This window comes from Coregonus clupeaformis, unplaced genomic scaffold (genome assembly GCF_020615455.1).
Source record: "Coregonus clupeaformis isolate EN_2021a unplaced genomic scaffold, ASM2061545v1 scaf0156, whole genome shotgun sequence".
In the NCBI taxonomy this organism is placed as follows: domain Eukaryota; kingdom Metazoa; phylum Chordata; class Actinopteri; order Salmoniformes; family Salmonidae; genus Coregonus; species Coregonus clupeaformis.
This window is the reverse complement of record NW_025533611.1, coordinates 628003-644490: the sequence shown is the minus strand read 5'-3', so window position 1 is coordinate 644490 and position 16488 is coordinate 628003. Positions and strand designations below refer to the sequence as shown.

The following is a 16488-nucleotide window of genomic DNA, read 5'->3' as shown; positions in this document are numbered from 1 at the left end:
GTCTGCTCATTGTAACAATTATAAGCTAACATGAGTAGACCTTTTTGATAAATAAAGACATTTACAATTGTGCAACTGTTTATTCAGTTAGTTGTCTGTGTTGTGTCTGTGCAGAGAGACCTGTTGCTGTTCTGACCCTCCAACCCAACTGGACCCAGATATTCATTAGAGAGACTGTCATTATGAGATGTGACATACAGGGAGAGACACTGACTGGCGGTATGAGTGGTATACGAATGGTTATTCAGTCTACTCTAATACAAAGTCTGAGTACAGAATCAGTCCTGTCTACGTGTCTAGCAGTGGTTCATATACCTGTAAGGGTGTAAAGGGAAGACAAGTTCTCCAAGACCAGTGATGCTGTACAACTGACTGTGTCTGGTGAGTCTATCTAATCATGTAAACATCTCCATGGGTAACAAGAATCATTGCTAAGACTGAAAGTTAGAAAACTCAAACATGTCCTCTGTCTGATCACAGATCAACCCCGAAGGCTGTTCTGAGTATCTATCCTCAGTGGCTGAACCCTGGAGACTCAGTGTCTCTGAGCTGTGAAGTTGACAAGACGTCTACAGGCTGGAGGTTCTCCTGGTACAGGACGGTTCCCCACTTTAACAGAGCAGTCCTACTCTTTTCAGCATCTTCCAGAAGCAGGCAATGGGACTACTGAAGACTCCTACACTCCTGATCCCTGCTGGTCCTACTCCCACAGGAGGATATGTGTGTAGAGCTGGGAGAGGAGACCCAGTCTATGACACACTCTACAGTGAACCTCAGTTTCTCTGGTCAGGAGGTAACTAACTGCATTGAAACTGTATTGAATCATATTTAAGTTACCCTCATGTGTGTATATAACTATAGGTTTGACTCTGTCTCTCTTTGTTTCAGATCTGCAGCCTTCAGTGTCTCTCAGAATAAGTCCCAACACAACACAACACTTTACATCAAAGTCTCTCTCATTGAGCTGTGAGGAGAAGGGGAACTCTACTGGATGGAGACTGATGAGCTACAGAGAGAGAGGAGTAGAGTCAGGGTGTGTCTCTAACTGGGGATCAATAACAGGGTCCACATGTACCATCAACTACACATACACATGGTCCAGTGGAGTGTTCTGGTGTGAGTCTGGATCAGGAGAGTACAGTAATGCTGTCAACATCACAGTAAATGGTACATCTATTGTACAACACTCACTAACATTTCTACATATATATGATAGGATGTTCAAATCTCGAACTGAATGATTGCATCTCATAAATACAAGCTCATAAGATGTTGATGTATTGTGAGGGATGACTCCAGATTTACAGTATTATTTCTATATTATGTTACACAGATGGTGATGTGATCCTGGAGAGCCCTGTCTATCCCGTGACTGGAAGGAGACTTTGTGACTCTGAGCTGTAAATACCGGAAAGTCAGCTCCAAACTTCAAAGCTGATTTCTACAAAGATGGAGTACTCATCAAGAATGAGACCAAAGGAGAGATGACCATCCCTACAGTATCCAAGTCAGATGAAGGATTCTATAAATGTAAATCTGGTCAAGGAGAATCACCAGAGAGCTGGGTGACAGTGAGAGGTGAGAAAACATTTATGATCACAAGTTAGTTACCTTTTTTATATCTGTGTAAAAAAACATGTCATTAAGTGTTGATCCGTTAATATAGTTTTAGATTTGCACTCCCCTAGAAAATATGATCTCTCAACTAAATTGTCAAAATATGGGCCAGCCTACTTTCTTTTCATGCTCTATACTCTAAACCAATATAACCTCTATCAGAGTCTGTGCTGTTCTCTCTCCAGTCGTAGCTCCTGGATCCTCTACATCAGTCCTAGTAGGAGTGGTTGTGGGTCTGGTTGTTGCTGGTGTTCTACTGGTCATTCTCCTGGTCCTGCTGTGGAGAAATCAAAACAACAAAGGTGACACTTTGGCTGTTTCTCATTTAATACAAAACATTCTATTACATGTTTAGGAGAGACATTTCTAAATATACGTTTTGAAGAAAGTTCAGTACATAACACAATGTGTTTGTCATTACAGGTTCCTGTTTCATCAGAATATTCTGTTGAGTACAACTGTCTCTCAACTATATTGATACGTACAGTATAACATCTTCTCTGTGCTTTCATGCAGAGTATCTCTCTCCCTGTAGGCCCCCTCAGCCCCAGAGCACCAACCAGGACCCCCAACAGGACCAAGGATCTACCCAGGGCCAGGCTCCTGATACTGGGTATACACATCTGCAGAATGGTCAGTCTCTCAGCCCAGACCTCTACCACTCTCCTCTCTCTGTAACCTCATACACTGACTCATCAACATCCACTTTGTTTACAACATGTTACCGTACAATGTGTCCCTAGTCAAGTTAAGGGATAATCAACCTAACTAACCTGCCTCTCTCTTCTTTGACCAACAGGTGACGCTAACATCTACCATACGATCAATCACTCAGACAACAATGATAATGGAAGTGTAATGTAATGTTTTCAGTATGAATGTGTAGTAGCCTGCTTCTCTTCATTTAATATGACATGTAGAGTTTGACTAAGTGGAGGTGTTTGTGTATTATGTCTCAGATGCTGCTGGTGCTTCTGCTGCTGGACCAAGTCATGTGACTTACGCCCAGATTCAACTGAACAAGTTGGACAAGAAAAAGAAAGGTGACTCTCAACTGTGACATTTGAGAAAAAAATTGTAGCAGTGTATCTAAGATGAGTTACAATGTGTACATATATATACACACTACCGTTCAAAAGTTTGGGGTCACTTAGAAATGTCCTTGTTTTCGAAAGAAAAGCTAATTATTTGTCCATTAAAATAACATCAAATTGATCATAAATACAGTGTAGACATTGTTAAGGTTGTAAATGGCTATTGTAGTTGAAAACGTCTGATTCTTTATGAAATATCTACATAGGCGTACAGAGGCCCATTATTAGCAACCATCAGTCCTGTGTTCCAATGGCACATTGTGTTTGCTAATCCAAGTTTATCATTTTAAAAGGCTAATTGATCATTAGAAAACCATTTTGCAATTATGTTAGCACAGCTGAAAACTGTTGTGCTGATTAAAGAAGCAATAAAACTGGCCTTCTTGAGACTAGTTGAGTATCTGGAGCATCAGCAATTGTGGGTTTGATTACAGACTCAAAATGGCCAGAAACAAATAACTTTCTTCTGAAACTCGTCAGTCTATTCTTGTTCTGAGAAATGAAGGCTATTCCATGCGAGAAATTGCCAAGAAACTGAAGATCTCGTACAACGCTGTGTACTACTCCCTTCACAGAACAGCGCAAACTGGCTCTAACCAGAATAGAAAGAGGAGTGGGAGGCCCCGGTGCACAACTGAGCAAGAGGACAAATACATTAGAGTGTCTAGTTTGAGAAACAGACACCTCACAGGTCCTCAACTGGCAGCTTCATTAAATAGTACCCGCAAAACACCAGTCTCAACGTCAACAGTGAAGAGGCCATTCCGGGATGCTGACCTTCTAGGCAGAGTTGCAAAGAAAAAAGCCATATCTCAGACTGGCCAATAAAAATAAAAAGATTAAGATGGGCAAAAGAACACTGGACAGAGGAATCGAAGTTTGAGGGTGTTCGGATCACAAAGAAGAACATTTGTGAGACGCAGACCAAATGAAAAGATGCTGGAGGAGTGCTTGATGCCATCTGTCAAGCATGGTAGAGGCAATGTGATGGTCTGGGGGTGCTTTGGTGGTGGTAAAGTGGGAGATTTGTACAGGGTAAAAGGGATATTGAAGAAGGAAGGCTATCACTCCATTTTGCAACGCCATGCCATACCCTGTGGATGGCGCTTGATTGGAGCCAATTTCCTCCTACAACAGAGAATAACCCAAAGCACAGCTCCAAACTATATAAAAACTATTAAGCAGTCAGCTGGTATTCTGTATATAATGGAGTGGCCAGCACAGTCACAGGATCTCAACCCTATTGAGCTGTTGTGGGAGCAGCTTGACCGTATGGTACGTAAGAAGTGGTGATCAAGCCAATCCAACTTGTGGGAGGTGCTTCAGGAAGCATGGGGTGAAATCTCTTCAGATTACCTCAACAAAATGACAACTAGAATACCAAAGGTCTGCAAGGCTGTTAATGCTGCAAATTGAGGATTATTTGACGAAGCAAAGTTTGAAGGACACAATTATTATTTATATAAAAAAATCATTATTTCTAACCTTGTCAATGACTACATTTCCTATGCATTTTGCTATATTTCCTATTCAAACTCATTTCATGAATGTTTTCATGGAAAACAAGGACATTTCTAACTGACCCCAAACCTTTGAACAGTAGTGTATATATATACTTTATATATGACACACACACACGTATAATAATATATAAATATATTTACAAGTTCTCTGTACTTCTTCCTCCTCAGTAAAGAGAGATTATCCAAAAGAAAATCCTGTCTACTCTGAGGTGAAGACAGGGAAAGCCACTGGTAAGAACCATTATACAGGTTGGCAGTCATTAAAACCTTAATTCGTAATTTTTGAGTTTGTGATGAAGAGGTCTAATTTGCAATAAGCTAATTCCTTCATTTGTTGACTGGAAATGTCCGTTGTCAGCAGCCGCTGGACCTGTTGATGTGACCTATGCTGAGGTTGACCTCCAAAAGAAGGTCAAAGCCAAGAAGAAGAGAGGTAAGACTAGACATCCCGCCCTCCATATTCCCCCTATCAGAACCTCACTCCTCTTTGACCCATATTAAAAAGCTGTATTCTCTATGTAACGGATCATCATGACCTCATACCTTTAACTGTGTATTGTATAACTGTATATTATTCTGTATAACTGTAACATTATGCTGATGTTTTATCCTCACCCCCTATAGAAACAGCAACCCCACCTGAGGCAGAACCTGTCTATTCTCTAGTGAAGCCATACACAGCCCCGGTAAGACTTAATCAACAATCTATTGAAAGGGTATGAAACTATATCTAAGTATGTCCTAAGAAACTGGTGAGAAATCATTTCGATCACATTACCTTTCTATCATTGTCACGTACGTTAAGGAACGGGACGGACCAAGGTGCAGCGTGAACGGCCCGAACATGTTTATTAACTAATAAACACACAAAACAGTAACCAAAACAACAAACTTAACCGTGACGGTCCAAAGGCTAACCCACAAGCCTAAACATGAACCTAACAAAATCCCACAACACAGGCAGGAAAACTGGCTGCCTAAGTATGATCCCCCAATCAGAGACAACGAGCGACAGCTGTCTCTGATTGGGGAACCACACCCAGCCAAACATAGAAATACAAAACCTAGAATATATTCACACTCTGACCAAACTAGCTAGAGTTCTATAGGCCAGGGCGTGACAATCATCAGTGTGATGAACTATGGATTATAGTGTTGATGTTAACATACATTTGGATTTGCACTCCCATAGCAAATTATCTCCTAAATATTGTCAAAACATTCAGGCCGGCCTATTGGAATCTCTACATTTCACTATTGTATTTGTATTCTCTCTACTCCAGAGGTGGACAAACGTTTTATTTTATTTTATCAAACATAATTTGCCCACCCCTTCTCTACACCTATATTACCTCTCTCTGAGCCTGATTATGTTTTTCTGTTTCGAATGAAGAGGCAGCATATGCATTAAGCTAATTTCTGCATTTGTTGACTGCAAATGTCCATTGTCAGAAGCAGCTGGTCACATCTATGCTGAGGTTGACCTCCAAAAGAATGTCAAAGCCAAGAAGAAGAGAGGTAAGACTAGACATCCCTCCCTCCATATTCCCCCTATCAGAACCTCACTCCTCTTTGACCCATATTGAATAAATGTTTATTATTCTGTACATTATTCTGGATATTATTATGGATATTATTATTGATATTATTCTGGATATAACTATTATATTATGCTGATGTTTATCCTCCTACATAAACAGCAACCCCACCAGTAGCAGATTCAGTCTATTCTCAAGTGAAGCCACACAAAGCCACAGGTAAGACTAATAGCCATATGCTATTGACACTAATACAGGTGTAGGATCTTAATTTGACCAGTTTCTCACAGAATGAAAATACTCCTGCAGCAAAAGGATATGTGAATTATTGTGTGTATTAGAATGCATGGACATTTTTGTAGGGCTTGATACATCTGTATTTAGGGGAAAATCAAGTCTGAAATTCTGAAGTGGAAATACAAAACTTTAGAAGCCTCTTTTAAACCTTGAATACACTACGAGTTTGTATTTCATACTGTGCAGGAAATGTCCTGCAACAACAGGATGATCATATTAAGATGCTACACCTGTATTATACTTATTGAGCTAATGCTTTGATATCAAAGTATACTGCATCTATTTAAAGTATACCTAAAAAAATAAGTTGTGTGGTGATACGTTACAGGTCCTTGAATGAAATGGAGGGATAAATAACTTTGTGTGGTGATCTGTTACAGGTCCTTGAAGGAAATGGAGGGATAAACTTTTTTTCTGTTACAGGTCCTTGAGGGAGCTGAAGGGATAAATCACTTTTGTGGTGATCTGTTACAGGTCCTTGAGGGAGCTGGAGGGACACACCATCAGAGGAGGAGCAGGAGAAACCTTGGAACATGGATTATGCACACAAACACACACAAACACACACACACACACAATAACACATTGTAAACTCAGCAAAAAAGAAACGTCATCTCACTGTCAACTGTGTTTATTTTCACCAAACTTAACATGTGTAAATATTTGTATGAACATAACAAGATTCAACAACTGAGACATAAACAGAAACTGAATAATGTGTCCCTGAACAAAAGGGGGTCAAATTCAAAAGTAACAGTCAGTATCTGGTGTGGCCACCAGCTGCAGTAAGCACTGCAGTGCATCTCCTCCTCATGGACTGCACCAGATTTGCCAGTTCTTGCTGTGAGACGTTATCCCACTCTTCGACCAAGGCACCTGCAAGTTCCCGGACATTTCTGGGGGGAATGGCCCTAGCCCTCACCCTCCAATCCAACAGGTCCCAGACGTGCTCAATAGGATTGAGATCCGGGCTCTTCGCTGGCCAAGGCAGAACACTGACATTCCTGTCTTGCAGGAAATCACGCACAGAACGAGCAGTATGGCTGGTGGCATTGTCATGCTGGAGGGTCATGTCAGGATGAGCCTGCAGGAAGTGTACCATTTGATTTGATTTGATTTGATAAGGAAGGAGGATGACTTCCCTGTAACGCACAGCGTTGATATTGCCTGCAATGACAACAAGCTCAGTCCGATGATGCTGTGACACACCGCCCCAGACAATGACGGACTCTCCACCTCCAAATCGATCCCGTTCCAGAGTACAGGCCTCAGTTTAACGCTCATTCCTTCGACGATAAACGCGAATCCGACCATCAACCCTGATGAGACAAAAACGCGACTCGTCAGTGAAGAGCACTTTTTGCCAGTCCTGTCTGGTCCAGCGACGGTGGGTTTGTGCCCATAGGCGACGTTGTTGCCGGTGATGTCTGGTGAGGACCTGCCTTACAACAGGCCTACAAGCCCTCAGAACAGCCTCTCTCAGCCTATTGTGGACAGTCTGAGCACTGATGGAGGGATTGTGCGTTCCTGGTGTAACTCGGGCAGTTGTTGTTGCCATCCTGTACCTGTCCCGCAGGTGTGATGTTCGGATGTACCGATCCTGTGCAGGTGTTGTTACACGTGTCTCCCTGTAGCGCTGTCTTAGGCGTCTCACAGTCGGACATTGCAATTTATTGCCCTGGCCACATCTGCTGTCCTCATGCCTCCTTGCAGCATGCCTAAGGCATCTTTCTTTTGGTGTTGTTCAGAGTCAGTAGAAAGGCCTCTTTAGTGTCCTACGTTTTCATAACTGTGACCTTAATTGCCTACCGTCTGTAAGCTGTTAGTGTCTTAACGACCGTGGTGCATGTTCATTAATTGTTTATGGTTCATTGAACAAGCATGTGTTTAAACCATTTTACAATGAAGATCTGTGAAGTTATTTGGATTTTTACGAATTATCTTTGAAAGACACTGTCCTCAAAAAGGGACGTTTCTTTTTTTGCTGAGTTTACATGAAGGATTTGTATTTAAAAAATAAATTAAAAAAACAACAACATTGTTTTTAATTAATCATGGTTTAATTGTGTATTACTGTAACAGTTTTTTAAACAGTTATATGGTGTAATGATGATGGATCTTATCTGCAGCTACAGCAATATAATCTGCTTTGTAATGAATTGTATTGTTTGTTGGTTAGTTATTTTGTTTTTACATTTTAGCCATTTAGCAGACACTCTAATCCAGAGTGATTTATAGGAGCAATTAGGGTTATGTGGCTTGCTCAAAGGCGCAGAGCGATTTTTCCCTTAGTCGGTCCGGGTATTCGAACCAGCAACCTTTTGCTTGCTCCTAACCACTAGGCTACCTGTTGCCCTAGTTCAGTAGACTTATGTTGCATAAATGGCAGTTAAAAGCTGAGTTGCTTATAGAAGAACAAACAAAAACATAAACAAATGTATAAATTGTGAGAGTAATGGAACTGGACAAGATGACGGATGATCAGGGAAGCAGATCTGATGGCATTGAGAACTGAGGAAGCATTGATGGTCTGATGATCCTATGAGTGGAGGAGGGAGCCGGTCAGAGTAGAGAGACAGTCAGCAGCTGCCCCCCCATGTCCTCCGTGCTCTGGGTTGGTGAAAGTTAGCTTAGCTGGCTAGCCACTCCTCTCCACTAACTCCATGTAGCACCCACTTGGGTGATGCTATTATGCTGCCTCAAAGGCACTAGAAGCATAACATTATCAGTCAGAGTATCTTATCCACTAGTCCCAGCCATCTCCTCATGCAGTCCTCTCACTTCTTCTGCTTCTCTCCAAGCCGGTGTTGTGGCATTCTAACCCATTCACATCCAAACAGTCTCCAAGCTAGCTTGGTAGGTAGCAAGTGAGCCAAACTGGCAAATTCAAACTTAAAACTCATTCAGGATGACCAATTAATTACGGATTCTGAATTACCAATCAAAAAACAAAAAGCTGATAGAAAAATGGCAAAAGAAAACGACTTAAAATCCCAGCGCTGTCAAAAACGTGATTTTCCTGTGTTTTATATACACTTTGTATACCAAACATTAGGAACACCTACCTAATATTCAGTTTTCCCCTTTCCACTCAGACCACGCCCAGACATTCCTAGCTAAATTCTTGATTGTCAAATTGCGCTTTGCTTAGAAACGTTTTTTTTTTTTTTGCTCATTTTAATTGAAAACAATCACATGAAGATACTTAATTGTTACCCAGAAATTATTTGATATTGAGATAAAAATGTCTGCATTGGACCATTAAAAACAACTAAGTATTAAATGTACAAAAAATGTAAGGGATCGATGATCCATGGCTTCCATAGCGGCACCATCATGGCAATTTTGTATTTATTGTTTATGTTATCAATGTCTGAAATGTATTATCTTTGATTCATTATTTCTGTCATTCGATGATAGATTAACATATTTCTTTATGAATTTTACAGAATATTATCAGTATTATACATGTTTCTTTTTTCTATTCAACTGTACTTTTTGAATATCTATGCATTGTGCTTTTTAATAAACTTTAGTTTTTCATCCAAGAGATGACATTAGTGCTTTCTTACAGCAAATGGATGTTGTCATCATTGTCAACTCTTTCATACAACCTGCTTTGGCCAGCCCTCCTTCAGCCTAATAAAGTTATTGGGCTTGTCAATGTATGAGTTAAATCTGTGATCGGTACATACATTTTGGGACTTTTAAATTAAAGACATACTCCGGAACTGTGGAAACTACAAAGTACACTACATGACCAAAAGTATGTGGAAACCTGCTAGTTGAACATCTAATTCCAAAATCATGTGCATTAATATGGAGTTGGTCCCCCCTTTGCTGCTATAACAGCCTCCACTCTTCTGGCAATGCTTTCCACTAGATGTTGGAGCATTGATACAGAGACTTGTTTCCATGTAGCCACAAGAGCATTAGTGAGGTCGGACACTGATGTTTGTCGATTAGGTCTGACTCGCAGTCGGCGTTCCAATTCATCCCAAAGGTGTTCAATGGGGTTGAGGTCAGGGCTCTGTGCAGGCCAGCGGCACAGCGGTCTGAGGCACTGCATCTCAGTGCTAGAGGCGTCACTACAGACCCTGGTTCAATTCCAGGCTGTATCACAATCCGGACGTGATTGGGAGTCCCATAGGGCGGCGCACAATTGGCTCAGTGTTGGCCGGGGTAGGCTGTCATTGTAAATAAGAATTTGTTCTTATCTGACTTGCCTGGTTAAATATCAATTTTTATGTCTTCCACACCAATTTCGACAAACCATTTCTGTATGGACCTCGCTTTGTGCCATAGGGCATTGTCATGCTGAAACAGGAAAGGGCATTCTCCAAACTTTTGCCACAAAGTTGGAAGCACAGAATCATCAAGAATGTCATTGTACGCTGTAGCGTTAAGATTTCCCTGACTTGTTGGAAAGGTGGCATCCTTGACAGTGACATGTTGAAAGTCACTCAGCTCTTCAGTAAGGCCATTCTACTTTAAATGTTTGTCTATGGAGATTGCATGGCTGTGCGCTCGATTTTATACACCTGTCAGCAACGGGTGTGGCTGAAATAGCTGAATCCACTAATTTTAAGGGGTGTCCACATACTTTTGTGTATATGTACAGTAGTGTATTGTGTAGTATGAGCAGAATTACTGTCTTACCTTAATTACCCAGGAAGTCCCTAGTTTGACAGCGACTGTTTTTCTGGAATCTGTGTTGCGCCATTTTCCCTACATTTCCCCCAAGTGGGCCAGCCCCCTAGCAATTTGAGTTCAACCAATGAGCTTCAGCCCCTCGCCATGTGAGTGACAGCTAGCAAGAGGCACATCATGCACCCACAGCAGAGTGAGAGAGAGAGCAATCTACACATAAGTGAAGTAGTATGCAATTTTCAAGGACCACTTTTGGCTTGTGAGCAATTCTTTCACAACTACTGGCTAAAAAGTGTACAAAAGTACCGGTTCATCTCTTTAATGATATATACCCATTGAATCTTGAATAATATAACTTATAAATGCCTCATGAGCTTAGTTCAACTGCTGTATCCCATCAGCTGAAGACCCATTGAGATTTTCATAATGACTTTTTAGGGAAGGGTGTGCCTGAAAAGGACAGTTTTCTAATGTCATATCCTCTCTGCAGCAGTTCTGGGGAGCTGGTCAGTACTGGTACTGTGTATCACTTCCTCTTTAACAAACCAGGAAAAGTGCTGGGGTGGCAACATTTCAGAGTTTTAACATCATTACTGATAACAAAACTCTATAATTGAATGTCTGGCATTTGATTGGAAAACCCCTGGTAATAAAACAGAATAGAATATTATAGACTATTATAGAATAGAATAGAATATAATAGAAGAGAAGAGAAGAGAAGAGAAGAGAAGAGAAGAGAAGAGAAGAGAAGAGAAGAGAAGAGAAGAGAAGAGAAGAGAAGAGAAGAGAAGAGAAGAGAAGAGAAGAGAAGAGAAGAGAAGAGAAGAGAAATGTCAAAAGAGAACTCTCCAAACTAGTACTTTAGGTTGATCAGTTATGGTTTAGTTGCAACATCAGGAAATACTAACAGAAATACATATCAAGAACTTGAGACACGTGACGTCCTTTCTCTGATAAAAATAGTGATGTGCAACATTTTATAACCGCCCCCTCATCTAAGAAAGCAAGGACCTCTCACTATACTGTTATGATTTAACTGGATAGAACCCAAATGCAGACAAGTACACCAAGCCAGAGAAGTTTTAACAGGTTTATTATAATGTTCAATAGTCCAGGTTTCCAATAAATGGGGAAGAGCAAGTCCAGGTTACAGGGAGGGTACAGATCCAGGTCAGGGCAGGTGTGGTACCGTAATGTCCTAGTGTCCGTGGTGAGTCCAAAGGAGAGGCCCGATAGTGGAGAGCAGGATGGTGGTGGCAGGAGTGAAGCGGAGGCAGGAGTCAGGTTCCAAATATATGGTTGTCTTGACTATGATCTGACGATGAGTGGAAAGTTTGACCGGGTCTTAAAGGCTGAGGTGATTATGGTGAATGAGCTGCAGCTGGAACCCTGACTCCCGCACACCAGACTTCACTCCTGCAATCAAGGACAGACAGAGGGGGAGGGGGAGAGCAGAGAGAGAGGCTACCTAGCAGCAGTAGGCCTAACAGTACCCCCCTCTACGGACGCCACCTGGCGGCCGACAGGGTTTATCAGGATGTAACCTATGAAACTCACGAACCAGAGCAGGATCCACAATGAAGCTCCTGGGCACCCAGGAACGTTCCTCAGGACCATAACCCTCCCAATCCACCAGGTACTGGAAACCACGACCCGCGGCGAACATCCAGAAGTCGCCGGACAGTGTAGACCGGACCCCCACCCACGATCTTGGGCGGAGGAGGGGACGAGAGGGCGGGCACAAAGGGCTAACCGACACAGGCTTAATCTGGGAAACATGAAAGGTGGAATGAACCCGTAGGAGGCAGGAAGCTGTAGCTTAACCGCGCAGGGGTTAACAATAGACAGTATCTTGAACGGTCCTATAAAACGAGGCGCCATCTTCTTCGACTCCACCTTCAATGGAAGGTCCCGTGACTTCAGCCATACCTCTTGACCAGGAGAGTAACCGGGAGCCTGGGACCGGTGACGGTTGGCTTGCCTCTGCATGTACGCGAAGCTCGGGACAGAGCTACCCTGGCCTTCCTCCAGACCTTGCAGCAGCGGCGCATGTGGGACTGCACCGAGGGTACCGCAAGTTCCCTCTCTTGGGAAGGGAACAGGGGAGGTTGATAACCCAGAGCACACAGAAAAGGAGACAAACCAGAGGAAGCGTTAGTCAAGGTGTTATGAGCATATTCCACCCAGGGGAGCATGGAGCTCCATGACCCAGGGTTAGACCCAGTGACACAGCGAAGTGCGGTCTCCATCTCCTGGTTCGCTCTCTCGGCTTGCCCGTTGGTCTGGGGGTGATATCCAGAGGACAGGCTGGATGTAATGCCCAAAGCTTTACAGAAAGCTTTCCACACCTGGGAGACAAACTGGGGACCCCTGTCAGAGACAATATCCGTGGGTAGACCATGAGAGCGGAACACATGTTCAACCAAAATATCAGCCGTCTCTCTGGCAGTGGGCAGTTTAGGTAGGGCCAAAAAATGAGCGAACTTAGAAAAACGATCAATCACCGTAAGAATGACAGTCTTACCAGATGAGGGGGAAGTCCAGTGACAAAATCCATAGCGATATGCGACCAGGGCCGGCTGGGTATAGGTAGAGGTCGTAGATGACCAGCGCTGGCCTGGGTGGAGTTTTTACTTCGTGCACATACCGTACAAGCAGCAATGAAGGCTCGAGTGTCCGCCTCCATCGTGGCCCACCAGAACTTCCGTCGCACAAAGTCAAGGGTCCGCGAAACTCCAGGGTGACAGGTAAGGGGAGACGAGTGAGCCCACTGAAGTACCTGGGAGCGAGCAGACTCAGGGACAAACATCCGGTTAGGAGGACCCCTCCCAGGGTCAGCTTGATGATGTTGAGCCTGTCTAACAATCCCCTCGATGTCACATGTGATGACTGCAATACTGCAGGTAGGAGGCAAAATGGGTTCAGGGTTACTACCAGTATCAACAGCCGAATGAACACGAGACAGGGCGTCAGGCTTGACGTTGCGTGACCCAGGACGGTAAGACAGAGAAAAAATTGAATCTCCCAAAAAAATAGTGCCCACCTGGCTTGACGGGGGTTGAGCTGCTTCGCTGACTGGAGGTAAGCCAGATCTTATGATCCGTCCAAACGATGAAGGGTTGTTCCGCCCCCTCCAACCAATGCCGCCACTCCTCGAGAGCCAGCTTAACGGCGAGCAGTTCACGATTTCCAACATCATAATTCCTCTCTGCCTGAGAAAGTTTCCTTGAGAGAAAAGCACAGGGATGCAGTTTGTTATCTTCAGGAGAACGTTGTGACAACACTGCACCTACCCCAGTGTCGGATGCATCCACCTCCACGACAAACTGGCGGTCGGGGTCCGGCTGCATCAGAATGGGAGCCGAGGCGAAGCGATGTTTCAGTTCTTCGAACGCTGATTCGGCCCCTTCATTCCAAGCGAACGGTCGTGAGATGGAGGTGAGAGCGGTGAGTGGCGCCGCAATGCGGCTGTAGTCCTTGATGAACCTCCTATAGAAGTTCGCAAACCCCAGGAATCGTTGAAGTTGTTTGCGGGTAGAGGGAGCTGGCCAGTCCGTGACAGCAGAGATCTTAGCTGGGTCCATCCGCAGCTCCCCCTGAGCTATGATGTAACCCAAAAAAGAGGTCTCAGACACATGAAATTCACATTTCTCCATCTTCACAAACAGTTTGTTCTCCAACAACCTTTGCAACACCTGGCGCACATGCAGTTCATGTTCCTGGGAGGACTCTGAGAAAATCAAGATATCATCCAGATAGACAAAAACAAACCGATTCAACATGTCCCGAAGGACATCATTGACTAGTGCCTGAAAAACAGCAGGGGCATTAGACAACCCAAAAGGCATAACCCGATACTCAAAATGTCCCAAGGGTGTGTTGAAGGCAGTCTTCCATTCATCACCCCTTACGAATGCGCACCAGGTGATACGCATTTCGTAGATCCAGTTTCGTAAAGATGGTAGCACCATGAAGGAGGGGAAAAGCAGAATTAATCAAAGGCAGAGAATACTTGTTCTTAATGGTGATGTTGTTAAGTCCACGGTAATCAATACAGGGTCTGAGGGTCTTATCCTTCTTAGCAACAAAAAAGAATCCCGCTCCTACAGGTGACGAGGAAGGACGCACAATACCTGCCGCCAAGGAGTCCCGAATGTAGTTCTCCATAGCCTCCGTCTCCGGCCGGGAGAGATTGTACAGGCGACTGCTGGGGAGCGGGGCTCCTGGCTGGAGGTCAATGGCGCAGTCGTAAGGCCGGTGAGGAGGAAGAGAAGTAGCTCTGTGTTTGCAGAAAACGGATGCCAGGTCATGATACACGTCAGGAACAGCAGAAAGATCCATGGACTCCAGTGGAGGTTGAGGCACAGTACTGGCAGGAGTCTGAGCAGAACACAAACAATTCACATGACAAAATGTGCTCCATGAAACAATGCTACCTGTCACCCAATCAATGTGTGGATTGTGTTTTATGAGCCAGGGGATACCAAGGACCAGGGGAGTCTGTGGGCAGTCGATAATATGGAATTGAATGTTCTCCTGATGATTTCCCGACACTCTAAGACAAACAGGAACAGTCTGATGGGTAATGCGGGTCAACAATTGTCCATTTAGACCCTTAGCCTGCAGCGGACAGTCCATAGGAACAGTCTCCAAATCCATTTGTTGAGCCCACTCTCTATCCAAAAGCTTTCGTCGGCACCAGAGTCAATCAGCGCACTAACAGAGAAATTCTGGGACTGCCACTGGAGGGATGCCTGGAGCAGAATGCGGGGAGAAGAGGAAGAATCCGCTGCTCGGCTCACCAAAACTTCTCCCATAAATGATGAGCCGGCCCTTTTCCCGGACGAACTGGGCAGGAAGGAACGAAATGACCAGCTTCTCCACAATACAGGCAGACCCGAGCCTGAATACGACGTGCACGCTCCTCTGAGGACAACCGTGCACGACCCACCTCCATGGCTTCAGGTTCAGTGCTCCTCGTATCGACTCGGGAAGACACGGCTCTCTCCGTAGGGACGATGCAGGGAGGAGTTTGTTGATGACAGACAGGTTGCTTGGAACTAACACTCCTCTCCCGGCGGCGCTCCCGAATCCGATTATCCAACCTGATAGTGAGTGAAATAAGATTATCCAGCGTAGGCGATTCATCATATGACACCAATTCATCTTTTAAAGTCTCAGACAAAGCATTGATGAACACTCCTTGTAATGCCCTCGTCATTCCAACCACTCACTGCTGCTAAAGTCCGAAACTCCACTGCCATCTCCGCCACACTACGAGCCCCCTGCCGAAGAGAAAACAACCGTTTCGCAGCCTCCTTGCCTCGTGACGGGGTGGTCAAAACCTTCCTCATCTCCGTGGTGAAGGCCACGTAAGCGTTGCAAATGTCCGACTGACTCTCCCAGACCGCGGATCCCCAGGCACGAGCGGAACCGCTAGTAGAGTTGATAAGGTAGGCAATACGGGCTCTTTCTGAGGCGTAGGTGAGGGGCTGTTGTTCAAACACTAACGAGCATTGAGTCAAAAATCGCCACAGGTTCCCATGTTCCCGTCATAGCGCTCTGGAGCAGGAACAAAAGGCTCTCTGATCTGGGCTGAAGGGGTAGTAAGGACAGACACTTGATTGGTGAGTAATTGAACCTGATTAAGCAGCACCTGACTGTCCTCAGCAATCGTCTTAAACAGGGTATCATGTTGGCCAAGTAGAATGCCCTGATTGGCTATGGCAGTCCAAATTTGAGTGCACTCTGGGGTGGTATCCGAGCTAC

At 44.2% G+C, this 16488-nt stretch overlaps 2 long non-coding RNA genes across 3 annotated transcripts; both read left to right on the top strand.

Annotated features, from left to right (window-relative positions):
* The first annotated feature begins 692 nt into the window (after window positions 1-692).
* Window positions 693-1362, top strand: LOC123483861. The gene is made up of 3 exons (XR_006658322.1): window positions 693-793; window positions 889-1167; window positions 1334-1362. It is a non-coding gene; the product is annotated as an uncharacterized LOC123483861 (long non-coding RNA).
* A 1081-nt stretch (window positions 1363-2443) lies between these two features.
* LOC123483860 lies at window positions 2444-6584 on the top strand. 2 transcript variants are annotated; one of them, XR_006658320.1, is made up of 7 exons: window positions 2444-2660; window positions 4403-4465; window positions 4593-4667; window positions 4859-4920; window positions 5687-5752; window positions 5935-5991; window positions 6544-6584. It is a non-coding gene; the product is annotated as an uncharacterized LOC123483860 (long non-coding RNA). The 2 variants fall into 2 exon arrangements; XR_006658321.1 differs by lacking the exon at window positions 6544-6584 and adding an exon at window positions 6493-6506.
* The last annotated feature ends 9904 nt before the right edge of the window (window positions 6585-16488 follow it).